The sequence below is a fragment of the Sus scrofa genome, chromosome 1, assembly GCF_054392235.1.
Source record: "Sus scrofa isolate SSC_HxYL_T2T_F1_AM1 chromosome 1, Sscrofa_HxYL_maternal_Yorkshire_Landrace_v2.0, whole genome shotgun sequence".
Lineage (NCBI taxonomy): Eukaryota > Metazoa > Chordata > Mammalia > Artiodactyla > Suidae > Sus > Sus scrofa.
The window spans coordinates 276,169,276-276,181,175 of record NC_139383.1 but is presented as its reverse complement, the minus strand read 5'-3'; the positions used below and the strand labels follow the sequence as shown (position 1 = coordinate 276,181,175).

Here is an 11,900-nt window from a genome sequence, read left to right as displayed (position 1 = left end):
CCATTTTACATCTCCACCAACAGTGTAGAAGGGTTTGTGTTTTCATGTTTTTAAAATTGTGATTGACAAAGGTTTCATTTTAAAGTTGTACTTTGATATGAATCCATAAAAACCTCACTGCTAACTAGGATGAGCATAGGTTGGAGAGGGCCAAAAGTAGCACCTAGGGTTTTCTTTTGGTTTCACTTTGTGTCATGCTGAGTGTCTGTTTCTGTGTAAAACACACTCACAATCTCCTACTCCTCTCCTTGGATTGCCATAGAGCAGAGATGGCCACATGAGGACCTTGGAAATATGTGTATGCATTTGACCTGGTCAGAAAGCCTCATGGCCTGAGTCTTCCTTTGTCTTAGCTCTAGATGTAAACAGGCAACAAAGTCCTCTTTATGCTTAGTTGGTGGGATACACTATCCAGATGGCTTGAAGGCTCCTGAATTTCTCACAATGTTCCTCATTGATGTTTGATAATTTCCACATTTACACTCTGGGAAACAAAGTAGGGTCAATTTTGGAAGCTTTTCTAGTTGATCATATGACCATGAATTCTGATACAGGTCCTTGGTCCTACAAGATCTGTAATACCTCGGCTCTCTGGTCACCTCACTGGGCAAATTCACATGTCCTTCCCTTTGCATGTGTGTTCAGAACTGAGCCATTTTAAAGTCCTGTTGATGGAAGTGGAGAGACAGAGAGACAATGGCAGTTATTAATAAAGCTATTTCTTGGAAAAGTTTTTTAAAATGCAATGAGTCAAGTGCTGTGGAGCTACTAAACTTCAAGGGCCATTCATTGTCTGGGGCTGTACCATTTCCTAGATGTGAGAGTAAGACTTCAGAGGTAAACACACATTTTCAGGAAGCTACTTGATCTTCCTTAATGGCCTCCTATATATTTGTCATCTTTAATTCTTGATGTCTGCTTAGCCATCCTGACCAATGAGCTGATTTAGTTAATTTTTGGGTCATTCTCCATTTGATTGACATTTATAGTCAGTATTTATTGACTCTCTGGGTATATGTTTTAAATTAAAAAAATTATTGTGATAAAATATATGTAACAAAATGTAACATTCCAATAATTTTTGTGTACATTTCTGTGGCACTAAATAATTCACATTGTTGTATAACCACCACCACCATCCACCTCCAGAATTTTTTTATTTTTCCAAATGGAAACTTTATCCACTAAACAATAACTCCTCATTTTCCTCCCCACACCAGCCCCTGGCAGTCACCATTCCATTTTTTGTCTCTGTTAATTTTACTATTCTAGGAATCTCATATGAATGGAATCTTACAGTATTTACAATTATGTGATGTATGATTTAACTTAGCATAATGTCTTCAAAGTTCATTCATGTTGTGGCTGTATCAGGATTTCTTTCCTTTTTAAGGCTGAAGTATATTCCACTCTATGTATAGGCCACATTTTATTTATCATTTTGTAAATGACATGGGATGTTTCCATATTTGGCTGCTGTGAATAATACTGTTTTAAATATGGGTGTATAAACATATCTTTGGCCCCTGCTTTCAGTTATTTTGTGTATATAACTAGCAGTAAATTTCCTTAATCACATGGAAATTCTCTTGAATTTTTTGAGGAACTTATAGTGTTTTTCTTCTCCTTCCTCCTTTCCTTCCTTCCTTGTTCCCTTCCTTCCTATCTTGGTTCCTTCCTTCCCTCATTTCTTCCTTTCACTTTTTTCTTTCTTGCTTGCTTACTTGCTTGCTTGCTTTATATTTCTTATAGTCATTCTAATTATAAAATGTAAGTTTATATGTTGAGCACTTTATTTTGTACATGGTATGTTAATCTTCTAAATAATGTTTAAGTAGTGTGTGTATGTATATGGTTTGTGTGTTTGTGTGTATGTGTGATAGACACAAGCACATAAGCAGTCAGACAGTAGGGCCATGCAAGGAAATGTGCATATTTATTACTCTTCTTCTCCTGTCTGTCATGATGTCTCCACTTCATAAAAAAAGAGAATGACATTTTCCTTATTTCCACTGAAATTTTCGATTGAAGTCATGCACTTTCTCCATGTGACAGTGTCAGTGTCAAAGATATCACATTGTGTTGCTCTCACCACACTGGATGAGGCATCAGTGTGTGAGTGCAGTGAAGTAAAAACTGTCTATACACTGACACAGTCATTCATAGAAAACATGTGACCACGTGGTAACTGCTGTGCTCAGTACTTCTAAGTTCCAGAAATTTCTGATTTCACTTCATTCTCAGCAAAGAGAAAAGCAGCATGAGGAGGGAGAACCTGAGCCATGTGCCTGAGTTCCTCCTCCTGGGGCTCCCCATCCAGCCAGAGCAGTGGGGTGAGTTTTTGCCCTGTTCCTGGGAATGTACCTGACCACCATGCTGGGGAACCTGCTCATCATCCTGCTCATCAGGCTGGACCCTTGCCTCCACACCCCCATGTACTTCTTCCTCAGTCACCTGTCCTTCACAGATGTCTCCTTTTAATCTGTCACTGTCCCCAAGATGCTGATGAACATGCAGACTCAAGATCAATCCATTCCCTATGCAGGGTGTATAACACAGACATATTTTTTTTTATTTTTGGCTTGCATTGATAACCTTCTTCTTGCAGTGATGGTCTATGACAGGTATGTGGCCATTTGTCAACTTCTACATTATGACATCATCATGAGAGAGGAGCTGTGTCTGTGTCTGTGTCTGTTGGCTGGATCCTGGCTCCTCTCCTGTGCCTATGCCCTGACCCACACTCTTCTCCTGGCTCAACTGTCCTTCTGTGCTAACAACATCATCCCCCATTTCTTCTGTGACCTTGGTGCTCTGCTTAAGCTGTCCTGCTCAGACACCTCTTTCAATGAGCTGGTCATATTCACTGCAGGGTCTGCTGTTGTCATTTTTACATTGAGTGGCATCCTGGTCTCTTATGGCCACATTGCTGTCTCCATCCTGAGAATCCCCTCTACTAAAGGGATCTGCAAAGCCTTATCCACCTGTGGCTCCCACCTCTCTGTGGTGTCTCTATTCTATGGAACAATGATGGAAGTATAACTTTCCTTCTCATCAGGCCAGTCCCATGACAGAGACATCATTGCTTCCATGATTTGCACAGTGGTTACTCCCATGCTGAACCCTTTCATCTACAGCCTGAGGAACAGAGACATGACATTGGCTCTGGGGATTCTTTTTAGAAACAATAACTTTTTTGCCAAGTGAGAATAATCTAACCATGTTCTTATTTCCCTCACTGACCTTGTTAGAAAAGCCTTAAAAAGTTTTATGTTCAGCACCCATATATCTAGCACTTTTCTAATTGTCTTTAAATGGTCATTGATATTGGAGAAATCTCTTTCCCTTTAGTCATGTTTCAGGACTTGCATACAGAAAGATGGGACTCCAAGGTTTTTTTGCCAGCAAGCAGCATTTATTTATGCAAGCTCTGTCTCGGTGGATTCCTATCCAGAAGCTGAGCCCCAAATGCAGTGGTGCACTCTCTTGTATACCCTATATTATTTTTTTTATTACACTTAGGTCCCTTTGTCCCCCTTATAAGGTAACACACATTCTTTAAAATCTGGTCATATGGTCTATGCTACAAAGTTGCACATGGATACAGATGATGTTGTACTGCCACAAAGTTGCACATGTGTGCACAGATGCTGATTGTGCATGTTGCTTTGCCTTTGGTCTGGGAGGCCCCCTGCCACATTCATATCTTTTGTCCATTTATTTTTTTATCACCCTAAATTTGACATCACCAACAACACACATTCAAAATGTGGTTTTCAATGCACCAAATTTCCTTTCTATGCATGTGTAAGTATGTTTAAATTTTGCTTTTTTTCTATATATTGTGTTATTATTACATTTGCCCTTTTATAGATTTTTGAGGTATATATATATTTTAAGTTTTATTCTGGTTATCTATTCTTGGGCATTGGTTTTTTAATTTTTTAATTAATTATGTAATTAATTTGAAGTCTAGTTGACTTACAATGTTGTGTTAGTTTCAAGTGCAGTGCGAAGTGATTAGATCTTTTATATATTATGTGGTATGTATGTATATTTTCAGGCTGTTTTCCCATATATGTTATCACAAAATATTGAGAATATTTCCATGTCCTATACAATTTGTCCTTGTTGGTTATCTATTTTGTATACAGCAATGTGTATGTTAATCCCAAAGAAACAATTTGTCCATCTACCCTTAACCCTATGGTAATCATAAGTTTTTTTTGTATGTCTTTGTGTCTATTTCTGTTTTGCATATAAGTTCCTTTGTATCTTTTGTGGGTTTTTTTTTTTGCATTTTTAGTGTCACACAGTAGTATATGGAAATTCCCAGGCAAGGAGTCAAAGTGGAGCTATATCTGCTGGCCTACACCACAGCCACAGCAATGTGGGATCCAGGCTGTGCCTGTGACCTATGCCACAGCTCAGGCCAATTCTGGATCCACAACTCACTGAGCAAGGTCACTTTGAACCCACATCATCATGGGTACTTATTGGATTCGTTTCCCTTGAACCACAACGGGAACTTCCTGTGTCATTTATTTCAGATACCACATATAAGCAATATCATATGATGTATGTTTGTCTTGGCTGGTTTACTTCATTTTGTGTGATATTCTCTGCCTCCAACCATGATGCTACAAATGGCATTTCATTCTTTTTATGGGTGAGCAATATTCTGTTATATAAATGTACCACATTATCGTTATTATTCATCTATTGATGGGCATTTGCGTTGCTTCCAATACTTGGCTTCTAAAGCTAAAGACATTCAGTTAAGTTTGTAATGTTTTGTTTTAGTAAAGTCCACAATGCTTATCTTCTCAATGCTGTATCAAGTTAATATTGTGCTTTTGATTGTTGGCTAAACCTAAATAAACTTTAATTTGATTGTGCATTTGACAGTAGGGGAGCATTGAGTAGTCAATCCAATTACCAAATTTCCACATTCCAGGAAGACTAAATGGTTTCCCCTAAATTGGATATTTGTTTTGAGAATAATCCAGAGCTATTGGATTAATTTTATTCTTAGAAAGGAGTGTTGTCTTTTCCCCAGAGATCTCACTTCTAATATGAAAAAGTGCTAAATGCCTGAATTTAAAATATTTGTACCCAAAAATATCTCCTGCATGACAGTATGTGCCAGGGAGTGTTCTACATTTTGAGTATACAATTAAAAAAATGTATCCCCTTGTAGAGGTTACATTCCAGCACTCTTGATCCAGCTCATGATGCTCCTTTTTTTTTCCAGAGCAAGATGTAAGCTTCTAACCCACCATAAAATTAAATTATTTTTAAAATTGTCATCATTTCCTCATATTTATTTTATTTTATTTTCCCACTGTACAACAAGGGGATCAAGTTATCCTTACATGTATACATTTTTCCCCACCCCTTGTTCTGTTGCAACATGAGTATCTAGACAAAGTTCTCAATGCTACTCAGCAGGATCTCCTTGTAAATCTATTCTAAGTTGTGTCTGATAAGCCCAAGCTCCTGATCCCTCCCACTCCCTCCCTCTCCCATCAGGCAGCCACAAGTCTCTTCTCCAAGTCCATGATTTTCTTTTCTGTGGAGATGTTCATTTGTGCTGGATATTAGATCCCAGTTATAAGTGATATCATATGGTATTTGTCTTTGTCTTTCTGGCTCATTTCACTCAGGGTGAGTCTCTAGTTCCATCCATGTTGCTGCAAATGGCATGATGGCATTCTTTCTTTTTATGGCTGAGTAGTATTCCACTGTGTATATATACCACATCTTCCGAATCCAATCATCTGTCGATGGACATTTGGGTTGTTTCCATGTCCTGGCTATTGTGAAGAGTGCTGCAATGAACATGCGGGTGCATGTGTCTCTTTTAGGTAGAGTTTTGTCTGGATAGATGCCCAAGAGTGGGATTGTGGGGTCATATGGAAATTCTATGTATAGATTTCTAAGGTATCTCCAAACTGTTCTCCATAGTGGCTGTACCAGTTTCCATTCCCACAAATAGTGCAGGAGGGTTCCCTTTTCTCCACAGCCCCTCCAGCACTTGCTATTTGTGGATTTATTAATGATGGCCATTCTGAGTGTTGTGAGGTGGTATCTCATGGTAGTTTTGATTTGCATTTCTCTTATAATCAACCATGTTGAGCATTTTTTGAGGTGTTTGCTGGCCATCTGTATATCTTCCTTGGAGAACAGTCTATTCAGGTCTTTCACCCATTTTTCCATTGATTTATTGGATTTTTTGCTGTTGGGTTGTATAAGTTGCTTATATATTCTAGAGATTAAGCACTTGTCCGTGGAGTGAAAGTTCTATAGTATATGGGTATGCATGTTTGAAATAAGTAAATTCTAAGTTTTTGTAGGTAAAAACATCTCTGAATAAAGGAGGCATAAAAGGGGGATCATGGATTTCCTGTCATGGCTCAGGGAAACACACCTAATATCAAAGAAGACACAGGTTTGATCCCTAACTTTGATTAGTTGATTATGGATCCAGCATTGCAATGAGCTGTGGTGTAGGTCTCAGTTGGGGCTTGGTTTCAGCTTTGTTGTGGCTGTATGTATGCTGGAAGCTATAGTTCCAAATCCACCTCTAGCCCAGGAATTTCCATATTCCCCTCGTGTAACCCTAAAAATTAAAAAGGTAGGGGGAATAAGGGTGATCCAAACATTTATATGGAACCACAAAAGACCCAGAATTGCCAAAGCAATCCTGAGATACAAAAAACAAGCAGGAGGCATAACTCTCCCAGACTTCAAGAAATACTACAAAGCCACAGTCATCAAAACAGTGTGGTACTGGTATCAAAACAGACAGACAGACCACTGGAACAGAATAGAGAATCCGGAAATTAACCCTGACACCTATGGTCAATTCATCTTTGACCAGGGAGGCAAGAACATAAAATGGGAAAAAGAAAGTCTATTCAGTAAGCATTCCTGGGAAACCTGGACAGCTGCATGCAAAGCAATGAAACTAGAACACACCCTCACACCATGCACAAAAATAAACTCAAAATGGCTGAAAGACTTAAATATACGACAGGACACCATCAAACTCCTAGAAGAAAACATAGGCAAAACACTCTCTGACATCAACATCATGAATATTTTCTCAGGTCAGTCTCCCAAGGCAATAGAAATTAGAGCAAAAATAAACCCATGGGACCTAATCAAACTGAAAAGCTTTTGCACAGCAAAGGAAACCCAAAAGAAAACAAAAAGACAACTTACAGAATGGGAGAAAATAGTTTCAAATGATGCAACTGACAAGGACTTAATCTCTAGAATATATAAACAACTTATACAACCCAACAGCAAAAAAACCAATCAATCAATGGAAAAATGGGCAAAAGACCTGAATAGACTGTTCTCCAAGGAAGATATACAGATGGCCAGCAAACACCTCAAAAAATGCTCAACATGGTTGATTATAAGAGAAATGCAAATCAAAAGTACCATGAGATATCACCTCACAACACTCAGAATGGCCATCATTAATAAATCCACAAATAGCAAGTGCTGGAGGGGCTGTGGAGAAAAGGGAACCCTCCTGCACTATTTGTGGGAATGGAAACTGGTACAGCCACTATGGAGAACAGTTTGGAGATACCTTAGAAATCTATACATAGAATTTCCATATGACCCCACAATCCCACTCTTGGGCATCTATCCAGACAAAACTCTACCTAAAAGAGACACATGCACCCGCATGTTCATTGCAGCACTCTTCACAATAGCCAGGACATGGAAACAACCCAAATGTCCATCGACAGATGATTGGATTCGGAAGATGTGGTATATATACACAGTGGAATACTACTCAGCCATAAAAAGAAAGAATGCCATCATGCCATTTGCAGCAACATGGATGGAACTAGAGACTCACCCTGAGTGAAATGAGCCAGAAAGACAAAGACAAATACCATATGATATCACTTATAACTGGGATCTAATATCCAGCACAAATGAACATCTCCACAGAAAAGAAAATCATGGACTTGGAGAAGAGACTTGTGGCTGCCTGATGGGAGAGGGAGGGAGTGGGAGGGATCAGGAGCTTGGGCTTATCAGACACAACTTAGAATAGATTTACAAGGAGATCCTGCTGAGTAGCATTGAGAACTATATCTAGATACTCATGTTGCAACAGAAGAAAGGGTGGGGGAAAAATGTAATTGTAATGTATACATGTAAGGATAACCTGACCCCCTTGCTGTACAGTGGGAAAATAAAAAAAAAAGGTAGGGGGAGAATGCTGGTGTGGAGTTCATAATTTAACATCATGTGGTCTAGGTAGAGCTAATTGGGAAGGTAACATTCAAAGATGCTAATGATGATAGGGAAGTGAGCCATGGGTCTTCCTGGGCAAAAGCATCGAGATTAGTACCTATAAATACTCTGAGGGGAGATGGTGCCTGGCTTATCCTAGGGACATTGATTGCGCCTCTGTTCCTGGACAGGACTAAGTAAGGGAGGGATGGTGGGTGATTATTTCAGAGATATCAGAGGACCAGATTGTTAGGGCACTGAAGGTCATAGTAGGTGTATTAGTCAGGATTCTCCAGAGAAGTAGAAACAATAGGATGTGTGTGTGTGTGTGTGTGTGTGTGTGTGTGTGTGTGTGTGTGTGAGAGAGAGAGAAAGAGATTAATGGAGTTCCTGTTGTGGCATTATAGGATTGGTGTTGTCTCTGCAGTGGGTTAAGGTATCCCATTAACACAGCTGTGGTGTAGGAGGCTACTGTGGGTCTGATGATTCCTGGCATGGGAACTTCCATATACTACAGGACATCCAAAAAAGATTTATTTTAAAGAATTGAGTAACATAATTGTGGAAGCTAGCAAGGGTAAAATCTGAAGGGTTGGGTGGCAGTCTGGAAGCTTAGGGAAAAGTTGCAGTTTGAGTCTGAAGGTAGGCTGCTGTCAGTAGTGCCTCTTCTTTGTGGGAAGTAATTCCTTTTCTTGAGGTCCTTAACTGATTGGATAATGAGCACCCTCATTATGGAGGACAGTCTGCTTTACTTAGTGTCTGAAGATTACTGTTTTAATCTCATCCATAAAGATAATGATATGGAAATATCTAGATGTGTGTTTGACCAAATATCTGGGCACTGTATCTAGCCAGGTTGACATACAAAATTATCAACTATAGTTGAGTTTTTCATTCTCAGTCTGCTTTGGGAACCCTATGGAAGGGATTCCATAGAGGAATAACATGGCAATACTTGATTTTGTTATTGTTTCTTTAAAAACACCCAGAGTGTTGGAGGTATAAATGACATACAATAAACTTCATATGGTTAAAGTATACCATTTTATTCAGAAAACTGAATATAGAACTACCATATCATCTAGCCATCACACTCCTGGGCATATATCCAGGAAAACCTACAATACAAAAATATGCATGCACCCCTATATTCTCGGAAGCATTGTTCACATTAGCCAATACTTGGAAATAACCTAGGGGTCCATCAGGAGATGAATGGATACAGCAGCTGTGATACATATAGAGAAAGGAATTCTACTCAGCCATGGAAAAGAGTGCTGTAATGACATTTGCAGCAACATGAAGCAACTAGATAGTTTCATAGGAAGTGAAACAAGTAAGAATAACCAACATAGTATATTTATATGTGAAATATAAAATATAGCAGGAATGAACCTATTTACACAACAGAAGCAGACTCAAAGAAGAGCCTTGTGGTTGCCAAGGAGGAGGAGAGAGGAGTGGAATGGATGGGGAGTTTGGGCTAAGTAGATACAAACTATTGCATTTAAAATGGATAAGCAATGGGTTCCTCACTGTATAGCACAGTGAACTTTATCCATTCCCTTTGGATAGACCATGATGGAAGATAATATAAGAAAGTTTGTTACACACACACACACACACACAGAGTGTTACTTTGCTCTACTGCAGAAAATTGGTGAAACATTGTAAATCACAATATACTTTAAATTTTAAAAAGTTAAAATAAATTATACCATCTGACCCATTTCAACATATATACATACCCATGAAATTATCACCACAGTTATCAAGATCAGGAATTTCCCTGATGTCTACCCTCTTGCCCTCTCTTTGCTCCTCCCATATGTCCTAAGGTGAAACACTATTCTGCCTCTGTCACATGGATTAGTTTGCATGTCCTAGAAGCTTGTATCAATGGAATCATAGAATGTGTATTCTTTTCTTGCTGTCTTCTTTCACTGAGTGTAACATTTTGAGATGCATTCATGTTGTACTTTGTACCAGTAGTTCATTCTTTTTATTGCTGTGTAGTACTCCATTGTATGGATATACCAAGCCTCTCGTATCCATGTACATTTTAAAAAATAATTATTCTATTATTGTAAAATTTTTAATTATTTTTAATATTTAATGTTTCTGTTTATCTTTTTAAAATTTTGTTAGACTTTATTTTGAGTGTTCCAGTTCTGTCATATCTTGGGTGACACTGACAGTAGCATTCTTTTCAATTTTAGCAAGTCTAATAGGGATGTGGTGGTAAACAAGTTTACAGACCTGGAGCGACTTGATTGAAGGGGTGCCTGGGTTTCTTTGGAAAAGAATCCTGTAGCACTGGGGTATTTTTTTTTTAACTTCTTGAGTCTCCCTAGCGCCATGCATGATTTTCATCATTCCATAGCAGTTGTCAGCATTTACATGCCATTCATTTTGCCTCAACTTTTTTTTTATCTGTGCCATCTCCAGTTTGGATGTATGCTCAAACAGAGGGATTTCTGTTTATGTTATGTGTTATGTCTCTAGAGAATATATCAGTATTACATTTGTGGGAATCTTAATTATTTATGGGGATGAGTGAATGGATGAACAGATGAATTCATTCAAGAGTTACCACTCACATTTGCCTGTTGTGAGCCGTAACTGGTCTCTAGTGATACAAAGACATTGACAATAAACCTTAACATTTAGTAAGCTTTCATTAGTTGCTCATTTAACCTTCCTTCAATGTTACAGAAAGACTATGAGTATTATTTCCATTTTGAATTAACTGAGTCTCGTTGGTCTTTGATAAATTGCTCTAGAGTGCTTTCTTAGTAGCTGAAGAACCCAGAGTCTTTTTTCCCAGAGTTTTCTATTCAACCCCCCTTCCCCTGAACAAGGCATAGATTGTATCCCACAAAACCTTCCAGGTGAGTGGGGAGACATGCACATTTTAAGGGGCTTTGTGTTCTAATGAAAGCTTGTGTTGGTGTTGGGGAACCTGCAGAGACACTTCCACTGCCTGAGCCATACACCACCCTTGGGAAGAGCTGTGCTCATGATGCACAGTCCATAGGCAATGGGGAAATTCCTGCTTATCATTGAAGACTTGGCCAGAAGTCCAGGGTACCACTCATATCAGGGACATGTTCTCCTGTGAAACCAGATGCAGCTCAGCCCCTGTGGACCCTAATCATCCTCCTTCATGAGAGGCTAGGAGGGAGTTGGGCAGTTGCCCCAGTGGACTGCTTCTCTAGTCAGGGACTGAGGTAGATTCCCTGTGGGGTCTCTTTATGATGGAGAGAAGGAGATCACCTTGTGCATCATTTTGAAGCTGGAGAACTGACAAGAGAGTCTGTATGGTCCTCAGGCCACCAAAGTTTGCTCTCTTTCATTGGATTCTGGGTCTTCTGGACAGAAAGTGAGGATTCAGGTAACAGAATGATGCAGAAGGTGTTTGAACTCAGAGCCCAGGTATAGCTCAAGAGCCTAGAAACATCCCCAGTCATGCATGTTTGTCTGTGTGTAAATGTGACTATCAGAGAAGTTGTATGTATTTGTGTTGTTATAACTGACAAACACACTGAATGACACACTAGGATATACAGAGGTCAGGGTAGCCTGGACATTTCCTCAGTGTGTGCTTATTCCACTTGTATCTGCTGCTTGTATGT

The 11,900-nt window shown here is 39.1% G+C and overlaps 1 pseudogene; it reads left to right on the top strand.

Moving 5' to 3' along the window:
* Positions 1-2,358: 2,358 nt before the first annotated feature.
* Positions 2,359-3,207, top strand: LOC110259678 (olfactory receptor 1J4-like; annotated as a pseudogene).
* Positions 3,208-11,900: the final 8,693 nt, after the last annotated feature.